The sequence below is a fragment of the Neomonachus schauinslandi genome, unplaced genomic scaffold (genome assembly GCF_002201575.2).
Source record: "Neomonachus schauinslandi unplaced genomic scaffold, ASM220157v2 HiC_scaffold_1106, whole genome shotgun sequence".
NCBI lineage: Eukaryota > Metazoa > Chordata > Mammalia > Carnivora > Phocidae > Neomonachus > Neomonachus schauinslandi.
The window spans coordinates 1-11,179 of NW_025409796.1; the positions used below are offsets into that span (position 1 = coordinate 1).

Here is an 11,179-nt window from a genome sequence, read left to right on the forward strand (position 1 = left end):
TCGGGCTCCCTGCTCAGCGGGGAGTCTGCTTCTCCCTCTGACCCTCTCATGCTCTCTCTCTCTGTCATTCTCTCTTATTTATTTACTTAAGAGAGAGAGAGAATGAGAGAGAGAGAGCACGAGCAGGGGCAGGGTCAGAGGGAGAAGCAGACTCCCCGCTGAGCAGGGAGCCCGATGCGCGGCTCGATCCTGGGACTCCAGGATCATGACCTGAGCCGAAGGCAGACGCTTCACCGACTGAGCTACCCAGGCACCCAAAATAAAAAATATTTTTAAAAAAAACCTGTCGTACTAAAAAAATTAAACGAAGCCGTCCTCTGCATTTTGAAGGGCAGGAATTGAACTTGCTTGTGAAAAATATTTTTAAAAATCCTTAACTTGTCATTTCTCTGTTTTTGCTGTTGTTAGTGGCACAAGAAGGGACTGGCCTTACTATTCTGCATATTGCAGTTCTTGTCCATGACCTGGTAAGTCTCACAGGGATTAGAAAGTTAACACTCCCTGAGCAGTGAGAAGCCTTTTGTTCCGAGCCTTTGAGCCTGGGAATGTCGTTAGGCTGTCATGTGATGAAGGCTGTGCCCCGGAGGCCGGACCTCCGGAGAGGTCAGATGAGTGAGATCTGCCAAGTGTCCCGTGAGACGCACGCGTAGCTCGGCGGTGGCCGGAGGGCGGGCCGTGGAGAGAGAGGTGGGGGTCACCGCCTGGGGCGTGGGCTGCTGGGCCGGCACGCTTACACCATGATGCATTTACTGCTTTCCGAGTACGTGAAGGAGAAATGATGAGGAATGTAGGTGATACCACGTGAATCCATAGAAGTGAGGCCACGTCACGGGAGAAGCCCCAGAGAATGTCGGTTTACCGTTCCCTTTGCGCTGTAGGGGTAATTACAGAGTCGATGTCGTTCTGCTGAGTGTGGCCCTGTCACACCTGGTGCTGTCCCATCGGGATCGTCAGTGAATACGGTTGACCATTCAGCACCTCTGGGGTGCAGGGCACCAAGCCCCACCTGGTTCAACACCTGTGTAACATCTGAGTGCCCAGAACTCCCCCACTAAGAGTCTACTATGACTGGAAGCTGATCAGTACATGTTTTCTGTATGTCTTAGATGCTGTATTCTTACAGTAATACCTGTTTCTTAATTCTTTTTGGTATTCCTAGGCTATGTGGTTCATCTGCAAGTTTTTTCAAATTGTTGCAAATCTCCAACAAAAAAATTTCCCGGAATATTTATTGAAAAAAAAAAAATCCACGTTTAAGTGGACCCGAGAAGTCAGCCGCACGTAGTCGTAGATACTGCTCCCCTGGCCCTCCCACTGCCCGCACGTCCCTGTCCCTCCTTCCGAATGTTCTGTTCTGCCCCTTCTTCCTGATCACACGTTCCCCTCCGGGAAGTCTTGTCACGTTTGGACTGCATGCAGTTCGACTGCATAAAAGGCCCAGTGCGTATATGATTGAATTGGATGAGCTCCACCCCACACACTTCCGTGTTTTTCCCAACACCAGAGTTTCTGGAGTGTTTCCCTTTGTCTTTAGAGCTCAGTTGGTCAGTGCCCCCCGAGTGGCCGTTTCCCGTCTCCCTGATGGTGCCCCTCTGAGATCACTCTTTGCTTTGGCCCCGGGTCTCTGCCCGCTGACGGCTGGAGCACCCACGGATGCTTTGTGCGCTTCTCCACCTGCTGTTCCACTCTGTTTCAGAGAACTGTGGCAAGGTTTCAGTCAAATTCCTTGGCCTTTTTCTATAATGTGTTGCTTTCCCTGTTGTGTCATCTGTACTTGATGATGGGTTTACTCCCTAAAGGAGAATGCAGTTTATTCTCAGTTATTTTATAGTTTTTATTGAAAAAACAGGATCATTTCTAGTATCCCCAGCTCAGACTTCAGCAGGCGTCAGGGTCATGTAGAGTTTGTTCAGGAGGTGGGGCGTGGGGCACAGAAATTTGTATTTTTTTTTTTTTTAAGATTCCATTTTTATTTATTTGAGAGACAGAGAATGAGAGACAGAGAGCAGGAGAGGGAAGGGGATCAGAGGGAGAAGCAGACCCCCCGCTGAGCAGGGAGCCCGATGCGGGACCCGATCCCGGGACTCCAGGATCACGACCCGAGCCGAAGGCAGTCGCTTAACCAACTGAGCCACCCAGGCGCCCCAGAAATTTGTATTTTTAATCAGTTCCTGGATGATGCTGTTCATTACTGGTCTGGGGCCATATTTTGAGGATTGCCGTACAATATGTCGCCATATTTTCTGGGGTGTTCGGGTAAGGCCACTTGGCGTGAGGAAGTGTGGTATTTAGATGGTCTCAACATCTGTGAACTTTTCTTGCAGGTACAGCCTGTCATACATCCCGTATGCAAGGTGAGGCTGCTGTTTCTGGTCCTCTCACGGTCTTTACACAAATATGTGAATTTTAGCATATGCACGTTAAAACGCGATATAAAAGGCTGTTTTTTTTTTTTTGTGGACTTTGACATTCTTCCCCCAAAGAAATTATTTTTTAAATAAGATGAGTAGAGTCTGCCATATAAAGTGAAACCGTTTTGAACGTATGTAGCATTTAGGTTGGGAATGTGCTGCTTTTGCCACCTGGACACTTGCAGGTAGGAAATTCCTGATCCTTCCATGACTGCACATACTCAGGACATGGGACGTAGAGACACCAGCAAAACAAATTCTACATTAAAGATAAAGCAAGTTAGTGAAAAAATGACATGTGATACATAAGTGTTTGTTTTAAGCCGGCAGAAACATACTTACATGTCAAGAGTAACTGCCGTCCTCTTACATTTTTCCCGAGAAATGTATTCATTTAGTTATGGAGGGAAAAGCAAAACTCACTGTAATCTTAAACCTGACCAGTTCAGAAGAATACTCTGTTGAGGCACAGCTTTGTTTCTTTGTAAAATCTGGAAATATAGGTTACATATGAAACACAGCAAAATTGTATGCCTAACATGAACAAGGAAGGAGATTGTAGAAATTCTATTTTTGTCCCATTTCAAATGGCCCATTCTTTTTGATGAGTGCTTACAAGGAGGACAGGCAGACCAGGGTCAACTCCAGGTGGGCAGGCTGTGGGACCGGAGACTGCAGGTGGTTCTCCAGTCTTCAGGACCTCTACTGGGAGATCTGGTGCCGTTTCTCAGCTCGGGGAAAGGTCACCTAGAAATGATGTCCAGCCCTGTGAGTCTGAGCTCAAAGCCACAGCAATTCCAAGCCAGGCCCGACCCCTGCATTTGAGGGCCATGCACAGATCTGCTCAGACATCTCCAGTTCATTGGTGCATCCATATACAAAGAGTAACTTTAAATGAATGAAAATGTTAAGTAATAGTTGAAACAAATTGTTTTGGAAGGAAAATATGAAAGGCGAAGGAAGTGAACGTGAATATTTCTTTGGAATTCCGAGGATGTCGTTATAAACATTTTCCTTTTTAAAATCCAGTTCATTATTTCTCTTTAAAAATTATTCTTTTGTTAGGTTATTTTTGGTGTTTACATTTATTTCTTTATATTAAGATTAGCATATGTGCTAGAAAAGATTGCCTAAAATAAATGTCATTTCAGACATTAAAACATTATTTTCAAGTTTCAGTTCTTGATTTCAGGTGATATTCAGCAAAGTTTTTGTTAGGGAATGCTTCGGAGGTTCCACCTGAATTCTGATGTAGAGAGGTGATCGTGCATTTGTCTCTTGGCAGGAATGTTTTCTCCAACATCATCATATATGAGGCAGATTATTACATTGTTTTTTTTCTCTCTCTTTTTTTCCCCCACCAGGGATGCGGTAATTAAATGCTGTTCTTCTCTCTTAAGCTGAAAATCAGAAACTCTTTGAAAAGAGCCTTGGAAAGTCGATATTCTGTTCACTCCCCAAACAGCTGCTGCGACAGGTTATTAAGACCATTTTGTGTACTGGTGGAAACTACATGCTCGATTCAACTGTTAAATACTTGTAACGTGAAATTCATTATGTCTCATTAACGTGTTCTTCCCCAAATAAGGCATTTTTAATCATTGCCAATTGTAAATGATTTTTAGCTCCTTTTTTAATCCTTTCTAAATAGCATTTAAGATGTGAATATTTAAGGATAAACCTATGCTGCAAGCTTTTTTAGCTCTTTAAAAATGCCTACGTTTTTCTTTTTTCTTTTTTAAAATTTTAAATGTGAAAGTTTTTACTTTAAGCTAAAAATTGCTTATTATATGTAATAAAAATAATATATAAATCTTTACAATTTTGAAATAAACCCACACTTGGAAAAATAATATTTTCTGGGTCAAATTTATAATGTGTTAGGTGGGGGGGGGCCCATTGATTCAGTCCTGGCGCTGTGCAGTTTTTCTGTAGAAGAATGAGTAGGATACAGTCTCTGTCCTCCTGCTCCTGAGTACACATTTGCGGAAGATCACCGTGTCACGGTGAAAGTAGTGATAAGGGTGTCATTCAGGGTGTAGGGGACAGCATGCTGCAGGCGTGCCTCCATAGCCTGGGCCTGGGCCGCCCGGGTCGTTTAGGGTCAGGCAGGCCGAGGCGCCTGCCCAGAGTGGCGGGGCAGCGTGGCCGAGGCCCGTGTGGACAGGCTTGTCTTCATCCAGAGGCCAGGCCCCCGACAGCCCTTGCTTTCTGTTCCGTGTTTGTCAGCACGCCTCAGAAGCCTCAAGATCAGGGAGGGTGAAATGTCTCTTCCATTTCACTGCTACCAGTGGGGACTTTGTTTTTGGAACCAGAGTGGTGTGACCTTTCATCCTGCATCGCTGGTAGGTGTAGGGTTCAGCCAGACCAAAGTGAGGGGTCCGTCCAGTGGCCCGCTGGGGCAGCGCCACCGGGCGAGTCCTGAGCACGAAGAGCCAGGCCAGGGACCCGACGCGATGCTTAGCGGGGAGCGGACGTAGCCAGGCTGGAAGGTGCCCTAGTCCCGCAGGCGGAGTCCGCTGTTGGAGCGCCAGAGTGGAACCGTGAGTACGCAGAGCTCCCTGGAAGCCCGTTGCCTTCCCACCAGCGCAGGGGGTCCCAGAGCCGAGTGCAGAGCTCTGGTAAAGAGGTCTGTGGGGGGGTAGGGGGTGGCCCTGGGACAGAGAAGAAAGCCCACAGCCCTCCGCTGGCCCTCCGTCCCAGCCCAGGTGGCGGCAGAGGCCCGTGTGCTCGAGAGCCGGCGGGGGCACAGGGGGACTCATGACTGACGAGCTCGTGTTCCCTGCCAGGCATGGTGTTTGTGCACCTTGTTATGTCTCCCGCTCGCCGACCCCGCGATGCCCGTTGACGAGGAGCAAGTTCCCTCTTGAGGGGACCAGCCTGGTCCTGGCATCCTCCCCCCCCCCCCCGCCCCGGCAAGGGAAGGACGGACGGACATGGCGGTGGGCTTCAGAGCCTGTGGGGTGAGGGGACTGGTCTGCTGCAGTGTGGGCCAGGCCGTGGCTGGGGTGTGGTTTGGGGGAGTCTCACGAATCCTGTGAGAGAGTTCGGGTCGGACTGTCCCTGCACACTTAGGTCCTCAGGAGGGGGTGTGTGGGAGGGGCCCTCTCGGTCCGCCCCACACTGCTTCCCCTCTTGTCACAGTGCAAGTCACCGCCCGCCCCTGGCAGGTCCGTGGCGGGTCCGTGGCACCAGCACATCACACCCAGTGGCATGTGTCTGGGCGGGCCCACAGATGAGCCCTGGGGACCACGACTCCCGGGCTCCCCACGTTGTATGCAAAACGTAGCGTTTCTCTGTTCCCATTGCTTTTGCCGGCTCCTCGTAGGGATCCTCAAAGCATGGAAATCTATTGGTGTAAACAGTGGAGGGCTTTCCGGTTGAAGGCCAGGGCAGGTGTCGGAGGAGGGGAACAGGCTGGTGTGGGTCACCCTGGCTGGGATTGTCAGCAGCTCCATGACCGAATAGAGCTGGGGAGGGGGGCTCCACAGCCGTGTCGCTGTGCACATGTGGGCTAGGTCCTGAGCTCTGCAAGCTTCCACCTCCCAGCCGAAGAAAGAGTAAAGCTGAGGGTCTGCTTTGCCCGAAGGGACTTCCCCCGGGGAGTGGGGAGCAGTGCCTGGCCCGGGGCACAGGCCACGGACTGAGAAGAGGCCACGGGCGTCCGTGTGGAAGGCCGTTTTTACACACACCTTTGCGAGACCTCGGACGTGATGACGTCTACCTGAGTGCCCCCAGAGGCCCCGCTGTCATTCTTTGGGGGTCTCGGAAAAGGGCTGTCCCCAGAGGGCAAGGCAAAAAGGGAGACCGTTCCTTCTGCTCGTCCTGAATGTCAAATCACCTCTTGACGTGTCCGCCGGCCGTGCAAACGCCGGGAGGTCACAGCAACCGCCGCGGCCGCACACAGCTGGCCGGAGCTGTGGGTGCGGCCGCCGAGCCCCGCGGGGGCCTGAGCAAGCCGCGCCGTCCACGCGGCCCGCCTCGCTGTCCGGGCGCCCCAGCCGGGGCGGCTTACTTCGGGCGCTGCCCTTGCCTTCCCGGGGAAGCCCTGGACGCGCTGCTTCTGTAGCGTGAGGGAGCGAGTCCCCTGCGGCGGACGGGGCGGCAGGTATCGGGGCGGCGAGGCCCCCGGAGGCGTCCCCAGCCGGCTGAACTCAGCGCCGCCGCCCCCGGGCACCCGGGCCGCGTGGGGCTGCTGGCCACGCCGCTGCCTGTGGTCCTGCGGTGCTCGGAGCCGTGCGGCAGCTCAGGGGCCTGGCTCGGCACCTTCAGGCCCACGCCTGCCCCCCTCCCTTCGCAAGCACGCTAGGAGACGTGGCGCCCCCCACGGGCGTGCTGAGTACGCGTAGCGTACCCAAAAGTCTGAGCTCTGCAAGAAAAAGGTGTGCTATAAATTGGAGGCATACCTTTTTTTTTTTAAGATTTTATTTATTTGGCAGAGAGAGACACAGCGAGAGAGGGAACACAAGCAGGGGGAGTGGGAGAGGGAGAAGCAGGGATCCCGATGCGGGGCTCGATCCCAGGACCCTGGGACCATGACCTGAGCCCAAGGCAGACGCTTAAGAGACTGAGCCACCCAGGCGTCCCTGGGTCTATTTTTTTAAGTTTATTTTTTTAGTAACCTCTACACCCAACGTAGGGCTCGCACTCACGATCCCGAGATCAAGCGTTGTGTGCTCTTCTGGCTGAGCCCGCCATGCGCCCAGACGTAATGGGTGTATTGTTAATGTAACGGGCTTGTCATTTTTAAGTGTAGTAATAAACATTTTTTTTAAAAGTCTTCCTTTAAATTTCTAATAAGGTTAACATCAATAGATAGAGGCCATAAAAACAGAAGCCCTTTGAGTCCTAAGTGTCAGGAGCCTTGAGTCCCAGGGCAGCAGCAGGGGAGAGTGCCCTGGGGCCCCACCTCCACTTGCCCGGATGCTCCTGGGCAAAGGATGCTCCTGGGCGAATCTCGGTTCTCCTCTGTAAAATGTGGGTGTGCTGCAGCTTCTGCCCACAGTCTCTGCTGAGGTTCGAGTGAAGCAATCCAGATGAAGTGGATTATTATCTACTGTTGGGGAACAAGACTCCTAATAAGTAGCATCTGAACACTTTCCTCAGTGTTTTCTACCCCCAGAGCCTCTCCCAGGAACAGAATGGTAAGAAGAAGAAATTTAGTTATTTTTAGTTATCAACCAATTTTTCTATTTCCCAGGAAAACACTAGGATTTTAAAAACCGGAAGTAGCTCTCTGTGTTTCAAAATTCAAATTTCGTTTTAGTTCTAGGTGTTTGACTCTTTATTGCTCCATCAAGGAAAATCATTTGAATCTGAATATAGAAATGAAGTCTTGCCTGTGGGAAGGAGGTGTAATTTAGAAAAACAGAGCATTGATCTGTTTTCCTTTTGAAATTTTTCTGAACATGCATGAAGTACTACATGCCTTAGTAAAACCAAGACATTGGTAAGTTAAAGAGAAAATTGAAACGTTTCTTAACTCTGATACAACAGTAGGAGAAAGAAAATTACTAATTCCCACGTGGTGGACAATGACTATGTTTATTTGAAATTTGAAAATCAAATAAATGTTACAGCATCTTATGGTGACAGATGGTAGCTACGCTTGGGAGCAGAGTAGGACACCCAGACTGGTGAATCTCGATGTTGTACCCTGAAACTAATGTAACATTGTGTCAACGAGGACAATCAAATAAATGTAGTTGGAAAATTAAATGCCATAGGTAAAAAATACAGACAGTTCTGAATACATATATTTGATTTGGGGTAACTGACCTTTCAAATCAACCAGCTTACTTGAAAGAGTAACTTTTGTAACCTCAAGATGAAACGTACTGATGTGTTTTAGCCGTGGACTCTTGTAGTCTGGTGATCCCAGAATTACGGTTGGGGAACTGATAAGCCGATCCCAGGATTCCGATACTCAAGTTTCACTATTTAATATATAGTTGTAGCCCCATTGTTCGGTTCTGGGCACATTGCGCAAAATCCCATGCAAATCACAGGTTAGATTTGACCCAATTTCTTGACTGTGGTTGCTTTTCCATCGCAGCCCCTATCCCAGGCTTCTATTTGGCTTCCTGTCCTAGTGTGGTTTTCCTTACTGGTAACTGTCACCAGCTCTCTAGTCAACCGGATAGAATGTGTAAGGGACCATGTGACAGCCAGCGGGCCGTGACAGCGCGGGCAACAGGTGCTGCTTGCCCACGTTCTCAGCCAGGCTCTGCCACTAGGTCTAGCCTCCAGTTTCCAAGGGCTGAGGGCTCCAGTTGAAGCAGTGGCAGGGAGCATCGATGCGCTCATGTGGATGCTCGAGCAGAATCGGAAGAGCCAAGTCCCCTCAGGAGCGCTGGCTCCTCCATCGAGAGGTATGGGAAGTCCTCACCCCTAGCCATGGCGCTTACTGGCCCTTCCGACCTGGGCAGGTGACGGGATGGCAGGTGCTCGGCATTCACTTTTCTCCTTGGAGGTCAGGCACACTTCCAACTTCCCCAGTTTCCAAGCTTCTGGGCTGGGACGGGATGTGTGGGGGACCTGGAGAATCCCAGAGACCGTCTGGTCAGATGTGTGCATCGGTTTGGTAAGTCTGACTTTATCCGCTGGTATGGTGGTGGGCGTGGCCCGTCCCCTCCACGCCCAGGACTGTCCTCAGTGGGGTGGCTCAGGTATTGGCTGGAAATCTGTTGCTGGGATTAAGTGTCCTCACCATCCCGCTGGAGCTGTGTGATGCTGGGGCTGCTTCCCCCACTCGGCTCCCATTTCCTAGCTGAGTGGAAACAGGTAGGAGCCAGGAGGGTGCCTGTCGTGCCCCAATCAGTGTGTGCTAGCCCTTATGCTTATGGGATCGCCCACCCAGCCCCACCTCTGACTGCCCTTACTTCTGCAGCACCCTGGGAGCTGGGAGGGAGACAGAACCCCATCGCTGACACCACCGCAGCTTTGGAACAGCTGGGGTCCATACTCACGTCTATAGGCAACCCCCTGTTGTTGGTTTCCCTCCGTAGTTTACCTCTGGGGCTGTGCCCACCTTCCCCTCCTGGTCCTCCTCTGCCTCCGTCCTCTTCTGTCTCCATCTGCTCTCCAGTCCTGCGCTCTCCCGGCGGGAAACTGTCCACCTGCTGCCACCGCTGACATACCCGGCCCCACACCCACCTAGAAACACAGGAACTTGGAATAAAATACACAGGTGCTTTCAGTACCCACCGCAGAGATTTATGACCTAAATCGTCTCAAACACACTCGCACCCCAGTGGTGGGCAGCGATTGGCCACCCTTGAGGCCCTGGCAGGAAGGGGAGGATGTCTGTGTGAGAGAATGACCGCTGGGCCACTTGTCCTGAAGCTGTGTTTGCACATTTTATGGAGAATATGTATGTAGATTTCAGGTGGGTTTCAGGTGTCCCTGGAGATTATGGGGCCTAAACCTTCCTCTGTGCCCCCAGCCCTGGTGAGAAGTGCTTCTGGCCTCCTGTGGAGTTCCATTCTTGCCTGGTGCCCTGACCTGGTGGCCACCTTGACTGAAAACATGGGAGCAGGAGGGGCACGGGGTCTGGGCCCTCACACCCTGGAGGTGCTGCCGCTGGGGCACTTGGTCACGTTCCCGTGTTAGGCCTGAAAAGCATGTCCTATGGGAAAAAATCTCTTGGAGATCTAATGAATTGATAATCCTCCTCAAGAGTGCAGGGGCTGTTTAGGTGACACTAATTCTGACGCACTCCTGAGTAACTGTTCACTTGTTCACTGAACATTGTAGGAGTGTGTTCGTGTCTCTACAACCGGAATAGAAGTTGACGGTGAAGGCGTCTCATTCATTTGGAACCCCTGTCGTAGCAATAAATCCACTGCTTTGCTCACCACAGTGATCACTCATTAAAAGAACTCAGTGGGTCATATTTCCTATGTTATTATGATATTGAAACCGGACTGTTTGCCTATTCATAAAACTAGGTCTTTAATTTCAGATGACTGTCTTTCAGCAGTGGCATTAACATGGCAAAAAGGGAATTACAATGATGCCCTGAAGTGCCTTCTCCCCCCTCCCCGCCCCCCCGCGCTCCCCGCCGCCGACACCCGAGCGCAGGGCGCGGGGCTAGCCTGGCCAGTCTCCCCGCGGCGGGGCCTCCCACCATCTTAAAGGCACTGGGCGGTGGTCAAGGACTTTCCCTCCAACGCGCGAGGACTCCGCCTAGGGCTGAGGATGCACCCGGCCCTCCCAGGATCTCTCCCCGCCTCCCGGAGATGAAAACCGGCCCCGGAGGGAGGCGGCGGGCAGTGTCCCCGGCCACTCCCGCCCGCGCTGCCCCGGCTCCGTGTCTGGTCGCACGCAACAGTCGGTCGTGACACCCGCCGGGCGCTCGGCTCCTCCTTCAGCCGCCGCGCCCCGCTCGGCCTGGGCCAGGCTGTGCCCGCGCTCGCCGGGGTCGGGCGGCTGACGCCTGTCCCCGCCCGCCGATCGGGCCGAGGAGTCCCCGAGCTCGGTGGGGTGGGGTGGGGGGGCCGGGGGGCGAGCCGCGGCCCGGAAGCAAGGAAGGAAGGGTGCTTCGGCTTACGGACCCTGGGTGGGGGCGCCGGGACGTGAGCGAGCCGGGGATGCGGCGGCCGGACGCAGGTGGGTGTGGCGGGAGCACGCGGCGCCGAGCCCGGCCGCCCGTGGGGGTGCCCCGGGCCCCCGCGCACCGCTGAGAGCCGCCCGTCTCCTTCCAGGGCGCAGATGACCCGCCGGCTCGGCGGCACCATGCCTTTCCCGCCCACGCCGCCGCGGGCGGC

At 52.5% G+C, this 11,179-nt stretch overlaps 1 long non-coding RNA gene across 1 annotated transcript; it reads left to right on the top strand.

Annotated features, from left to right (window-relative positions):
• Nucleotides 1-237: 237 nt before the first annotated feature.
• LOC123323810 lies at nt 238-4,253 on the top strand. The gene is made up of 3 exons (XR_006539539.1): nt 238-467; nt 2,325-2,354; nt 3,776-4,253. It is a non-coding gene; the product is annotated as an uncharacterized LOC123323810 (long non-coding RNA).
• The last annotated feature ends 6,926 nt before the right edge of the window (nt 4,254-11,179 follow it).